Source organism: Protopterus annectens, chromosome 13.part0 (assembly GCF_019279795.1).
Source record: "Protopterus annectens isolate FY-2018-M chromosome 13.part0, PAN1.0, whole genome shotgun sequence".
Taxonomy (NCBI): domain Eukaryota; kingdom Metazoa; phylum Chordata; order Ceratodontiformes; family Protopteridae; genus Protopterus; species Protopterus annectens.
Window position 1 is genome coordinate 1,199,648,747 of NC_056747.1, and position 16,191 is coordinate 1,199,664,937.

General features: G+C 37.3%; 1 protein-coding gene across 2 annotated transcripts in view; it reads right to left on the minus strand.

Annotated features, from left to right (window-relative positions):
- KCNH6 (potassium voltage-gated channel subfamily H member 6) overlaps nucleotides 1-16,191 on the minus strand; it is a 1,196,060-nt gene that overhangs the window by 315,896 nt on the left and 863,973 nt on the right. The gene's annotated exons all lie outside the window — the stretch shown is intronic.

The following is a 16,191-nucleotide window of genomic DNA, read 5'->3' on the forward strand; positions in this document are numbered from 1 at the left end:
TATTTTAACAAGTTTTCTGATGAAGTTCCTTCATTGTAAGTGGACGAAAGCGCTCATATTAAATTACAGTATTTTGTTACAGAAAGGAGTGGTGTTTATCTTCTGGTTTTCATTTTTTTGGAGTCTTCAGTTTCGTTTTTAACAGTATATTGTGTCAAATGCCTTTGCCAGGTCAAGGTAGGCAGTGTGAATGATTTTGCCCTCATCCATTGATTTGGTGACCTTCTCAATGAAGTCCACCAGGTTGAGTAGGCATGACCTTCCCTTGATGAAACCAAACTGAGTTGGGTCCAGGTGTACTATATCTCTATTGATCATCTCCATGATAATTCTTTACATGGCTTTACATATAAGACTAGTGAGACCTATGGGTCTGTAGTTTCCAGGGTCTGTAGATGGCCCACATTTGTGCAGAGGGATGACTGTTGCCTTTCTCCATTCATGAGACATGAAGCCTGTTTGGAGGCAACAGTTAAATAGTAATTCCAGAGGCCCTGATAGGTCATATTTCATGCTATTTAGAAGGCATCTTGGGATATTGTCTGGGCCCATTGATACAGTGTTCTTGGTCTTAGAGACAGCATTAATGTCTCATCATCAGAAAACACATTTAAAAACACATAAATACTTCAGAACAGATTTTGACAGTTTGTTCATACCAATATTTCTGTAGAGCAACATCACCCTATACCTCTAGAGTAGTGAGAGGTACACATCCACCGTCTACCTTTATATAATCAACTCTGATGTCAGTAGAACTCTGGAAATGAACTTTTCTCCAATAGCAGCAACTATACTTCTCAATTTCTTAGCGTGACAAATCTGAACAAAGCTGAAAATAGTGGAGGGACAAAGGCCCCAAAATAAGGACAGATTTTAAACGTTGCTCTTGTAAACTTAGATAGTTGCTAGAATAATAGGTTTAGAATTGGCATGCATTTTCTGAATGATACAGTCTGAAACTCAAATGTTTTTCATTATTTAATGACTTCAGTCTTGAAAAATTCACCAGAAAACCCTAAATTTTAAGAGGAACTAAAAATACGGCCAAAAATCTGGACTTTCTGCAAAAATCTGGACAGTAGAGAGGTATGGCAACAACTGGTATCAAACAGCTTGTGATCTGGCCGTGTGTGCATTATCATGCACTTAGAAATTCCACAATTGTCTGGCTCCAACAAGTAAGCAGTATGTTCTAAGTAAACAATTACAACCAACAACAAGATGGACACAGAGTCATGATATAGCAATATTCAGAGTTCAGATGAACTTTGAACCCTGACTCTGTAGCCTAGATGTTCTGGAGTAGCTCATAGTAGCAGCCCTGGACCAGTGCGCCAGCTCAGTAATAAACGTCTTGCAGAATATTATTTTCATATTAAAAACGTGTGCTTGAAGTTACTGTAAAGGTGCTGCAATTCTGAACAGTGAGATTTAGAGAAAGGATTCAAGAACTGAGGCAGGAAGGAAGGAAGGGGAACCCGTAGGTAGAACATGTAAGGAAGAACATAAAGAGAAGGGTTAGTAGTGAGGGCAAACTGAAGAAGGCAGCAAGGGGTAGAAGGAAGGCAGAAACTGGCTCTGCTTACCTGTACTGGGATTTGTGAGGACAGAAAGCTTTGAAACAAAGGACACTGAGAATAACAGAATGCTGCAGAAGGAGATAAAGCAAAGATGTGCACACTAACATACAAAGGGCAGGAGAAGTCACAAACCTGGGCAGAAAATGAAAGTACCTTCTAAGCGTTCATGGTACTAGATTTAGTTCAGTTGTTTGATCTGCTTTCATTGGTGTTTCAGTTCAACACACCTAACCTGGCTGAAATGGATGTACAGCAGTTAAACTGGTATGGTACACAATATGCTCATAATATTTACTTTGTTATTTGAAAGTTCTTGTAGAGAGTTTACTGACTGCTAGAACAGTGAGGTTTCGGTACTGAGAATAAGGGTAGCGACACTATTTTTCACATTAGGCATGATTTTTTTCAATGCCATAATACAGCTACCTCAGTAACTGTAAAATCAAGGCTAATCCTACTTTCAGGGCTGTGATCATGCAGTCTAGCCTTTGAGTCATACGCAGCAGCACAACTCTTCCTTTTATTATTATTGCAATACTTTGTGCAAAAGCAAGCTAATGTGCCTTTTTACTCCCAACTTGCAGTAGATACTGAGACCTTTAATTTCTTTACAGGAAGAGGGTTGCCAGTTTGATTCCTAAAACACACACATATACATATATATATATATATATATATATATATATATATATATATATATATATATATATATATGCGGTTTAACAACACTTAAAGTGCACTTACTATGGTTAGTTTCACTGTCTAATGGAATCTCGTGGGGTGGGGAATCATCAGAGTGAAATCTGGACTCCTGGTGGACGCCTGTTATATAAAAATTGGTAATATCAAACTATTTAAGGTAACTTCTGCAATTGGTCAATTGCTGCGGCAAGACCAAAATAAACTGGCAAAAGAGTGTGAGTGTGTGAGGAAGGAAAGTTATCATCTGTACTCTGCCTGTTTTGCACTGTTGCAAAACATTGTTTATTGCCACTCTGATTTGCAAGAAAGAATGATAATATTCATGGCTGGTCTGATCATTAAATGTATCCTATTCTTGGTTTCAAACACAACAAGTAAGTGAAATCTGATGGTGGAGATGGGTAGCAAAATAAAAAAGTGAAGAAACACATTGAAAAGTGTCACTTATGAAAACTGCTTACTGTTGTGTTTAATTTTTTTCTCCTTTTCAATTGCATGTTATTTTAGTAATTCTCCAGGGCACAAGTGAGAAATCTACCTGAATGCAAATTCTAACTCAGAAGGAAAAAATGAAGCAACGGCATACAGTTTTCTCAGTTTCAGATATATAAAACACATTAGGGTGCATTTCAGAACAAAATGACAGCTTGCAGATGATTAATGGTGTATTGCAAGGTGTTATTATGGATCAATGGAAGTATATCATACAAAATTATCAGCCTGAAAACCTAATTAAAAATAGCAAAATACATAACTTATTTGTAATGTAGGTTGGAATTGTGGGTTCTTTGAGATTTTTTTTACCAGTGCCTCAGAAAATATTACTGCTATCCCTGCTTTCAGTGTGCTTCATATTCAGGACATTCTGCTTTACATGTTGTTTTTCAATAACACTGAAAACTGTACTTTAATACATGCTAATCTAATCAAAGACATTAATATAAAATCAGTAATGCCCCTACTATGCGTTTTGTCTGAAAGTACGTAAGGATGCATAATGAGGTTAATTTTAACCCAGCACTTGCAGAAGGCACATGAAATATTTTGCAATAAGTACGACAGTGCATATAATGTTTTGCAAAGAGGCAATGGGTAAAAAAAATGAGCAGTTTATGCAACCAGCTCTTCTGAAACAATAAAACAAGTGTGCTGAAGTGGAAATGATTCTAACATTTGTACAGATAAGATTTAAATGCACTTCCTTCATAATCTTATGTAAGTTAATATTTATAATGATACTAGGCTATTTTCAGAAACAGCATGGTCAGAAAACAATATATATAATTTCAGATGAAATATTTCCTGTGGCATTATTATAGTAAGGCAAAGGAAACAATGTTTACTGAAATAAGTGCAGGCTGAAATGTTTGATCATTACTGCAAAATCCTGAGCATGTATCTGCATGTAGTGAATCCCTGTGACAGATTCATACGGCTCACAGAGCAATATATCCACTCCACTTCCCACATGTACCATTCTGGGAGGAGGCTGAGGAGGGTGGGTAGACCAGTCTGCCTACCTGGTTAAAAAATACTAAATAAAAAATAATACAGGAACATGAAATCTGTAATACAGTCCTCTTAATGGAAACAGTTTCTAATCTTTCAAGTTTTAAGAAGAAAAATAAATCTTGGAAATCACAGTTTCTTAATGGCCCATCATTGACTTATATCAAAGTTTATTTATTGCATCTGGTTGACTTGGTAGAATTCATAGGAGATAAGAGCCTTATTCTGATTATGAAGAAAAATAGTTGCATGCATGCTGTTAATTCCATATAGATGTCATGGCCGTCTAATAAATATGGTGTGCACTGTTCTCTGATTGAGTTTGAATTTTACTATAAATTTTTTTTATTACTGATATTTATTTTTCATGTTAGGTTCATCAGGCTGGTGTTAGCACTCAAGTGATATGTTCCAGGCTTAGACTTTCAAATAGAACTGCATCAAACATTGCCTTATAGACTTTACAGAGGCTACCTCTATGCATATACCAGGACTGATCAGCAAGGTACAAATGTGGTACAATGACCTTCATTAATGAAGGCATCACACAAGAATTCGGTAAAATGCTATATATAGCTTTTGATGCAGTCCAGATCATTAAGACACTGATGGATTTCTAGTTGGAAAAGATGGGGTTCTATAATTGTCTGTAATGTGATAGCAATAATTAATTTGATTGAGTATAGATAGGGTTTCAACCAGTACCAGGTTCTTTCATGTAGACTCTGGCAAAATATTTCTGGGATTAGATTTATGGGACCTTAAGAGTAAAGGCTTACACTATAAGCGACTCTCAGAAGTTGTAGGTGCCGATGCAGGTATGGGTATGCTGGTGGTATTTGGTTTACATGACCAATGTAGGCTAGTAGGATACCATGAAGGACTAGGAGGCTTACGCAAGGATTTCTTTAAGAACTCAGCATATGTATAGGTGTACTTTGTTTCACTGAAAGCTCATTCCATGTAATTTCATTTCACCCTGATCAAATCGCTGAAAGCTCAAATTACTGAAAACGTATTTCACCGAATCTCATTTCACTGAAGGGAAGTACTGGCACTGTGTAGAGTACTGTAAGGCAATTAAAGGTATATGCCATTTTCCCCACTGTAGTGCGATCTTGGAGTTAGTATATATTGTCTTATGGAAAGAGTTAGTCATTGGTGTTGTAAGTATGCATGCCTATGGTTTAAAATGTATTGTTGTGAAGCTTTCAGTGAAATATAATATAAAACCAAACTAGGTGGGAGGCTATGACCCCCACACTCCCCACACATCCCTAACTATATATACTAACACCAGGCTCACACTACAGTGGGGAAAAGGACATATACTTTTTACTTGCCTTACAGTACTCTACATAGTGTCAGTATTTCACTTCAGTGAAATGCGATTCGGTGAAATGAGTTTTCAGTAATTTGAGCTTTCAGCGATTTACTCAGGGTGAATTCAAATTCAGTGAAATGAGCTTTCAATGAAACAAATTAGAGCCATATATATATATATATATATATATATATATATATATATATATATATATATATATATATATGGATTCACTTTATATCCTTGAAATACTGAAATATCGAAATTCAGTATTTTGAAGCTATAAAGTCGAAATTTTAAAACCATGAAAACTCAGAACCGCGAAATTCAAAATCTCGCACACTGCAGATTTTGAATTTCATACTTCTACTCCAGAGACACACACACACACACACACACACACACACACACACACACACACACACACACACACACACACACACATACATACCATCCTACCCACACACAAACATAAGCTCTGTACTACATGCTGCACCCCCCACACCCCCCTACTTAAATATTTTCACTTTGAGGTCGCACTACATACAAACACACACAAAACACCCCTACACAAGCTACATTCACCTCGAACACACACATCACAGCAATATAAACACACTGACACACACCACAGCCACTACCTAAAACCCTTAACACACACACACTTACCTGAATCCATAACCACAGCGAAAGCTCAGAAGCACGAAATTCAAAACCTCCAGTATTCGAGGTTTTGAATTTCACACTTCTGAGCTTTCGGTCTTCTAAGGATTCCATTTTATGGGCTTGAAATACTGGGTAAAGTAAGTGTGCGATAGTGACAGACATTAGGGTTAGGGGCAGGTTAAGTGAGTCAGGGTTAGGGCATGGGTTAGGTGAGTGTGTGATAGTGAATGACCTTAGGGTTAGGGTTTGGGTTAAGGTTAGTGCATAGATAGTTGTGTATGTAAGATTTAGTGTAGGTTTGTAAGGTTTTTGGAGTGGTTGTGTTGTGTGTGTGTTTTTCAGAAAAGGTATTTGTTTTGTTTTGTTGATTGTCGGGATTGTGGTTTGTCGGGCATGTGAAGTTTCATGCTTTTAAACTGTCGGTCATCTCAGTTGTTGATCTTCTGGTCTTGGTGTTCTCGACGTCTGTGTTTTGGCGTGTCAGTGTTTTTAAGTAGACCCATATATATATATATATATATATATATATATATATATGTGTGTGTGTGTGTGTGTGTGTGTGTGTGTGTGTATGCATGTATATATGTGGGTCTACGGGTCTACTTTTTCTTATCGAAAGCTCATTCTTTTGAAAAGGAAAAGTACAAACCCATTTATGCAAAAGTGCACTTAAAGGAAAATGCAGTTTCACGACTACCGGTTCACAGAACCAGTAATATTAAACAAAAACACTACAAAGTCATTTTTACAGGGGGCAGGCCACCTGCACCCCCCGCTACGTTATATATACTAACTCTGAGATCACACTACAGTGGGGAAACAGGTATATTCCCTTGTCCCCACTGTGGCATGCTTTGGTGCTGCAGTGTTTTTGCGTTTAAGTGCACTTTTGTGTAAATGGGTTCATACTTTTCCATTTCAAAAGAATGAGCTTTCTATAAGAAAAAGTAGACCCATATATACATATATATATATATATATATATATATATATATATATATATATATATATATATATGTGTGTGTGTGTGTGTGTGTGTGTGTGTGTGTGTGTATGTGTGTGTGTGTGTGTGTGTGTGTAAGATGCACACAAATCCATGAAGAGGTGGAGCAGCATGGAAGCTTTATTAAGAGGTGGGTTTACAGTAACATATAATGACATTCAGTTTGAACTAGGGCAATATGGGGATAACAAAGTACACCTGAGTGACATTGGGTTAGACTTTTTCAATTTAATATTAGTAATATCATTGGAAAGAGTCAGGGAGGTGGATTAGACACTGTAAACTGGCCATTGGTGTGAGTGTGTGTGTGTGTGTGTGTGTGTGTGTGTGTGTGTGTGTGTGTGTCCGGGTATGGGAGAACAATCAAGGCAGGTATAGCCACCTGTTAGTGTGAACACTGGTTTTAGATAATGGTCACTGTTGATGTGACACCCCAACCCCATGTGCAAAAATGGAAAAGAAAGGGGGTTATGGATGGATTAGAAATATTCAGGCAGGAATTAGCAAAACGTGAACAAGGGAAGGAAGGGAAAAATGGAAATAAATTTGGGATCATTTGACAGATTATGGCATGAGCCAGACTGATAAATAGTACACAAATAAACCTTGTGAAAAGTAAACAGAAGCGAAGGTGAGGAGTGATGAAGGAAGGAAGGATTAGGACCAGATTTTTGGGTGTTCAATCTAGAAATCAGGAGTAAGCTTGTCCAAGAAGGCAAAGTGTGTGTGTGTGTGTGTGTGTGTGTGTGTGTGTGTGTGTGTGTGTGTGTGTGTGTGTGTGTGTGTGTGTGTGTGTGTGTGTGTGTGCGTGTGTGTGTGTGTGTGGAATCACACCTGATAAATGAGGGCTGGGCAGGAGAGCCATTAGTCTATACAAATCAACACAGCTTATAAATTCACCCCAATGACTGATAAAGTTAAAAGAAAAGAAAGTATTTTAGATTGGGTATTAATAACAGATCCCATCAAATTACCTATGCAGGAATTATGCCAGACACCATTAGAGATTATGCCGTGTTCTATGCATATCGAAACATAATGAAATTCATAGCTATAGACAATGATGATGACCTACCTCTCTTGCAGCTGATAACCTCCCATCAGAGTATCTCAAAATGGCTGTAGATGCCATTGCATATCCAGGATCTAAACTTGTAAATCACTCTCTACAAGAAGCTATAGTCTCCACACCCTAATCCTGCAATATTCCTTTATGCAAAAGTGCAAATCTCTTGAACTGGAAACTACAGACCTATAGCTGTCTTGTCTCCTCTAGCCAAAATACTTGAAAAATTTGTTTACCTACTACAGCAGATCAGCTACTGAACAGAGAAAAAGGTACTTTCCACAACATAACAAGGATTTATGTCTGAAAGACAAAATCAAGGTGAGATGGTTGCCTCCCTATTTTCAAACGTATGAAAAGCACTTAACATATTTTCATATCCCATGCTATTAATTAGACTCAAGCAACTGGACCGCACCATAATTTAAGTGTTGGTTTAAACATTATATCTGTCACCAAACACAGTAAGTCTGCTTGGAAGATACCCTGTCAGCATCATGACAAATAAGAGCAGTGTGCCGCAAGATACAATATCAGGACCTTTACCCTTTGATATATTCATAAATATATTTATATTCATAAATGAAATGCACATAGCATTAAATTTAATCCAATATGCATAGGAGTCAACCCTAAGATGTGCAGTCTCTTCCATCAAACAGCCTAAAGCTAATCTAACGAAATTGTATTAGCAATTTAAACTACTGTTAAATCCAAATAAAAATACATTCATGGTATCTTTACCTCCAGCTCAACAATCATACAACTCAGACTTATCAATATTATCACTCATCAATGCCTGAATAAAGCTAGGACAAAATGCAAAGCCACTGACAATAATAACTGACCATGATTTAAGATTTGATCACAGTTCAAAACAGAGACATAAACTAGAATTCTTTATAAACTCAAACATTTTCTAACACAATGTGCCAAAAAAGCCGTAGCTCACACCTAACTATTCCCCAGTCTCTTCTATGTCTCATCAGTTTTCACTTGCATACAGTCCTCTCAATAGCCAAATGAGGAGTCTTATAATAAAATTGAAAAGTCTCCAAGCAGCTATATCAAGCAAACCTGTTCCTGTCTTGCATTTGATTCCCTTAACTGGTTGAAGCTACCTACTCTACTAGCTCGGCCTACGATTGCTCACAGCATCCTCAGTCCCCTTAGAATGATTCCCTTCTGCCACCAGACAATTATTAAGTGCTAGTATATAGCCAATAGAGAACCTGCACTCACTAAACCAACACTCTGTGTTCTTTCAAAAATCTAAAATTCAGAATAGTGACTATATAATTTATACATTGCTAAACTCTTGAAATTGCTCTCAACAGATATCAGAAAAATCTCATCTCACCTACAGTTTCATATCTCAGTGAAAACATAGCTGAATGCACTAGCATCAACAAAAACACATCAAAAGCACTGCTACAAAAATACCAAAACCCAACCAAAAAAATGTAACACTACAAAAAGCAGAAATAGTGTTTATGCTGGAGGCAAGCCCCTTTTCACTCCACCCAAGGGGGACTGCATCCCCTACATTCCCTACTACTTAAATGTACCAATTCCAAGATAATATAACAGTGGGGAAATTTATATTCTACTACTCAGAAATGTGCGAACTCACTATACAACAGTTTCACAATCCTGACATTCAACTAAAAAAAAAAAAAAAACTAACTGAAACTATTCAAACAAATTCATGTTCAACAAAATAACTGGCACCTATATGCATATATATATATATATATATATATATATATATACATATATATATATATATATATATATATATATATATATATATATACACATGTATACATATTTTATATATATATATATATATATATATATATATATATATATATATATATATATATATATCTATGGGTCTACTTCATTTGCCTTAAGTTCCAATTGACTGACACCCATTTGCCTGAAATTTCATTTGACTGACACTTCATTTGACTGACACTTCATTTGGCTGACAAGTATTATTGGCAAGTAAATGGAATATGCCCCCTTCCCCACTGTAGTCTGACCCTGGAGTTAGGATATATAGTTAGAGGGTGTGGGGAGCACAGCCCCCCACAATGGGGGATGTGGGGAGCGAAGCCCCCCACTAATTTCATATTATATTGTTTGGTTTTGCTTTAATATTGCTTAGTAAAACAAAAGTAAGTGGGGGCTTCACCCCCCATACCCCCATTGTGGGGGTCTGTGCCCCCCACAACCCCCTAACTATATATTCTAACTCCAGGGTCACACTACAGTGGGGAAGGGGGCATATTCCATTTTCTTGCCAATAATACTTGTCAATCAAATGAAGTGTCAGTCAAATGAAGTGACAGTCAAATGAAATTTCAGTCATTTGGTCTCAGGCAAATGGGTGTCAGTCAACTGGAAGTTAGGGCAAATGAAGTAGACCCATATATATATATATATATATATATATATATATATATATATATATATATATACACACACACACACACACACACACATATATATACACACACACACACACACACACACACATATATATATATATATATATATATACATACACACACACACACACACACACACACACACACACACACACACACACACATATATATATATATATATATATATATATATACATACACACACACACACACACACACACACACACACACACACACACACACACACACACACACACACATGGAATTATATTCAGAATTTTGAATTGTCGGCTCATATGTTAAAACTTTGGCCTGGCTAATTGTGGAAATATGAAGAATGTTTAGTCTGCAGTTTCTTCCTGCCTGGAAAAATCTGCTTTAAATAATATTCTTTCTTTTACTGTTTAAGTCACTACCACTTGTATAGAACATGGGTATGACTCTGTTGAAACTTCTTCAAGGGCTATGGCCACTGGTACTGTTTTGAGGAGGTTTGCATGGCTGTGTTCTTGAAAGCATCCAGATGATGTTAAAAATGAGATTTTAAATTCTCCTTTGGATAGAGATTTAATTTTGGCCCCTGTGCTGCAGAGGTGTTCAAAAAGTGTTTTGAAAGGGGTAAGCTGATACAAGGTATCCCTAAGATTTTTTAGCCATCCTTTTCCAAATGCTCTAATGGATTGTCTAACTCCTCATCCAGTTTTGGCAAAAAAAAAAAAAAAACTAAAATAAACAGTCTCAACAAAGTGCAGGTAAACTGACATTTAAGTAGAAATGGCAAGGGGGTTCCAAAAAGAATCCAGGAACTCCCCAAAACCAAGGAAGGTCCAACAAGTCAGAATGACTATTTAAGGGACCTTGTTACCTGTTCCCATCCTTGGAGTCCCTTTTCCCTTACAGAAAGTGTGAATCTCCAGTTTGCTCTTTGGGAACAGATTGCTTCAGACAAATTGTCTCTGAAGAACATTCATCTAGTTTACATATGGCAGTGAGAGGAAATTCTTCCTTTCCAGGGGTTAATCCCCCATCCACCAGACCAGACTCTTTTATTTCCACATGTGCTTCATCACATACTGTCTCAAGGAGTGATAGAACCAGTTCCTCCTTACAGGTGTGAAAAAGTTTTTAATTCAAAGATGCTTTGTTGCTAAAGAAAGAAAGAAAATGCTTGGAGACTATTTCTGGATCTTTTTTCCTAAACTTGTTTGTGATAGTGCCCAAGTCAGAATGCTGCCACTTCACAATCTATTGCCTCTTCTTCCTCATTCAAGTTTCCTAGTAACTCTAGATATAAAAGGTGCTCATCATCCCTGTTCATCCAGACGTCAGGCATTTTTACAGGTTCTGTGTGTCTCGATCACATTATCAGTTGCTTGCCTTAAGCTGTGGACTAAGCACTGCATCAAGTGTTCATAAAGTGTCTAGCTCCAGTCAGAGCTCATTGCAAGCTATAAGGTATCCACATTACTCCATATTTAGATGACTTGCTTATCTTTGTAGAGTCTTCTTCAAAGTTTCAGGAATCTCTCACTTTGGGTGAGAGATCTCTTATACAAGCTGGGATTCCAAGAAAACATTCAAAAGTCTTTTTGATTCCTTCACATAGGAATATGTTTCTGGGGTGTCATCTACATACCTCAGTTCAAAGAGCTTTTCTTCCACAGAAAAAATTAGAACATATAAATAGACCTATTTCTAAGGTTTTCCACTCTTTGGAAACTGTGAGGGAATACCTCATGATTTTGGATCTCATGACATCAGTGATTTTAAATATATATATATATATATATATATATATATATATATATACATTACAAGCTTGGTTCCTTCTGTAGATTTAGATTAGGCTTTGCTAAGAACATTTCCCTTTCCTCCTCCCAAAATATGTAAACTATGGTAATCTACCTATATCGCTTAGGCGTGTGTGTGTGTGTGTGTGTGTGTGTGTGTGTGTGTGTGTGTGTGTGTGTGTATGTATATATATATATATATATATATATATATATATATATATATATATATATATATACGCTCACTGATCAATACTGTTGAATGTTCTATAGATCTATGTGACTGCTTGCCTTTCTTTCTGGTCCTCCACTGTAAAAGGGCTTTGGCTAATATACTTTCCTAAGAGCTAAAAACAAACAAATACGTAAGTAAATAAACATGTGTGACATTTATTTGAACAGTAAGGTGTGTATGTCACTGACTAGGTCAGAGAACAAGATGAGGACTGAAACTTCAATGGCTCAGGATAAGCACTCATTAGGGAGGACAGCATGAAATTAATTTGAAAAAGGACATCTTAAGAGTGAGCAAGGGTGCAATGATGAAAAAGGAAGGAAAATTGTTAGTTTTGAATGATGGTTATAGCTGAGTGTATGTGCCCATTTCGTGGTTCTCAGGCACAGATGATATATACAGTTTACTCTTCTTCTGAGCTCCATTACTGAATCCTGCTCTGCTCCATTATTCCCCCCTGTATTTTCTTTCTAATCTACTCTACTGCTGTTTATACTATTTTGGACAACTCTTCCCACTGTTGGACTATAAAAGATTTCTGGATTATTCATCCTTAACATATAAATTAGGAGCATATATTCTCAAGAGATGACTACCATAACACTGTTGAAGAGCTCTTCTCATGGGTTTTCAATAACTGCCCTCAAGAAACATTAAACTTAGGTGTATTCAGCATTGACTGGCTAACAATAAAAAAATGACCCCTCCGTTAATAGCATAAACCTGTATGGCTTCACACAGCTAATCCATACCCCAACCAGATAAAACAAAACTAGCTCTAGACAAAGTACCTTAGACTGGATATTAACCAACAACCCAACTAAAATAATTTCCACTGGAACACTACCGGTTAACTTAAGTGACCAGCTCCCTAATTTTAGCTCATAGAGCAACTGACAACAGCTCTAAAAATCATTATTATAATCTCTCGTGAAACTATTCAAATTTAATACTGACTTCTATATAGCTGCATTAAATTCAGTCAATTGGCAAATACTGAATACTCCCCAAGTGGATGAAACAATAACTCTATTTAATGCCATATTTTTTAAACATACTCAACAGCTTTGTTCCTGCCAGAAATAAAATGAGTAAAACTCAACCCATCTTCCTGGTTAGCTAAACAAACACATCCGATAATAAAAGAGAGAGACAAAGCCTGGATCACATGGAAACAAAACAATACTACTAGCAATTCATACTGATGTCTTTGAAAACTAGCCAAAATACATGTAATCCTGACAAAAATACTTTCATAACAACCTACAAGCTATAAACCAAAACATCCCTAAATGATTTTGGTCATCAATAAACAAGTTCATCCACCTTGGCCATAACACACAGCTATCCCCTTCTACAGCTAATAACTCAGACACCATAGCAAACCAATTTAACTCTTTCTTTATCAGTACTGTAACATCATTGCTGAATGACTCAACAAGTACCACCCCACCTAAGCAAAGCAGATATCACAGCCAAAATAAAATTACCTACAGAATGGCCTCACTGAGACCAATGACTGGTGTCAGAACCATGGCCTTAAGCTCAATGCCAAAAAATGTGTCGTCATCCCCTTTGGGAAAAACCTGGTTTTCTTGAATTACCACATTGATGGTAGTCCACTGAACACAGAAGGCATTATAAGAGATCTGGGAACACAGGTTGACAGCAACCTCTCTTTTGATCACCACATTGCCACTGTGGTCAGAAAGTCCTTCTATGTTGCACATCTCATTACTAAGGGTTTTGCATCCAGGAAGAAAGAGGTCACTGTCTCCCTCTACTCTTCCCTCATTAGGCCAGTCATCGAGTACAATGCCCCATTTGGCATGTACCTCACTAAACACCTGCAACAACTGGAGAGGTTGCAAAAGTACCTCACGAAGAGGATTCTAGGCCTTAAGCACTTGTCCTATATGGACAGACTCAAAAACCTCCAACTATTCTCTGTCTCATATCACCTACTTAAAGGTGATCTCTGCTTGACTTACAAAGGCATGTCTGACCCAGTTGTTAGAAATGCTACATCTAAAGAAATCCCAATCCCTCTGCACCACATGCTCCAGAGACCTCAGCCTCATTACCACAATTAACAGAACATGCTGGAGGGACAGGTTCCTCACCCAGAGACCGCCCATGATATGGAATAGACTTCCCATACATGTCAAGCAGAGCATCTCGTTGACCCTCTTCAAGAGAAATCTTGATGTGCGGATGGGAAATAGAAAATTCATCCCTGGGATCACTCCAGTGGCTCTACTCGACAGAGGCACTGGGAACTAAGGTTGGGTGGCATGATGCCAGGGTAATCCTATGGCTAGGCTTGTAAAGGCCCCAAGGCCATTAGCTCAGTACACAGCTATGAACCTATGAACCTCCATCTACTCCTATGTCTTAAATAAAAACTCATCATTAAACTAAAACCTACAACACTCACCCACATAAACCTCCATAGAGGGTGCATCAAAATAGCAGCTGAAGCACTAGTTGTCCCAATCTTCACCTTAATAAATAGATCCAACAAAAAAAAGTCTTGCCCTAATTTTATGGAAAAATTTTTATAAATTACTACTCCACAAAGGGAGCCAGACAACAGAATTCACCATCTGTCGCCCCAAGGCATCCTTTGCCCTTTATCCAAACTACTCAGAAAAACCCAACACAGTTTCTACCCACACCACTTGATTCTGTACCTCAATCAACTCACATTGAAATGTTGGCAAACTTGCATTGGCTACTTTTTTTGACCTCTCAGAGGTTTTTGTTACTGTGTCACCAAAGTCACACATGCCTCATCATGTTGCCTAGTCCAACCTACCAAGTGTAATTGCACTCATGTTCTCTTTTTGGGCGTTAAACATCTGAAGAATATCCAGTTTCTGGTTATGTGCAGGGTTTGTATAGATTCACATAAGTGTAAAAATAATGGATGGAAAAGTGAAAATAATGGATGGAATGTAAGAATCCCAGAGCAGTTCTATTTGGATATTAATTGCCTTCTCCATGCTGGCAAAGTTCCGTATCTTAACCATTTCACACAATCACCCCATACCGCATACTGAAACTGCTACTAAGTTTATTATTATTCTGACACCAAAATTCCAAATATACTATTTGACAGTAAAGTTGATTTGGTTCGAGCAATTCAGCAGCTCTTCTTCTTGTTCTTGTCTTGAAGCCTGTCCCTTCTATATGCATTTATAAACTTTTCAATAAACTCAGATGGAGCTCTAGCTAGGCGTATGGCCTGATGAATATCTTAAGAGATCTGTAAGTTATTTATTTATTTAGATGAGACAAGTGGACTGTACCATGCTCTTTTTCAGCCACTGTCTATTAACAGTAGCAGTTAAATGAAAAACAGACAAAAATCAATGTGATAAGGGCAAGAGGCTTGTTGGTCTGGGGTGCAGTTCTTGCACTGATTGTGAGAGGTGCTGGGTTTGGGTCTACTTTGGAAGCGCAAAGTTTCAAAACTTCGAACTTCATATGGTTGAGATGGAAGATCGAAGTTTTGAAACTTCAAACAGTTTAAATGGAAATCAGTGTACAAGGCAGAACGGGATATTTACCATTCTCTTCACTGTAGTGCGATCTCAGAGCTGGTATATTTAATTAGCAGGGGGTGTGGGGGCACAGCAGGGCTTGCCCCCTGCATAAATGTAAAAAAAAATGTATTTTATTTTTTTTTATTGAAGTTTTGAACTTTCAAAACTTCACTGTTATGGTATTAACCATATGAAGTTCAAAGTTTTGAAAGTTCGAGCTTTCAAAGTAATCCACTGTGTTCATATCTCAGACAAGCTAAGTGTTTATCTCTTGCAGTTGGTGCAGAGGTTAAGGTTGCAGGTTGTAGT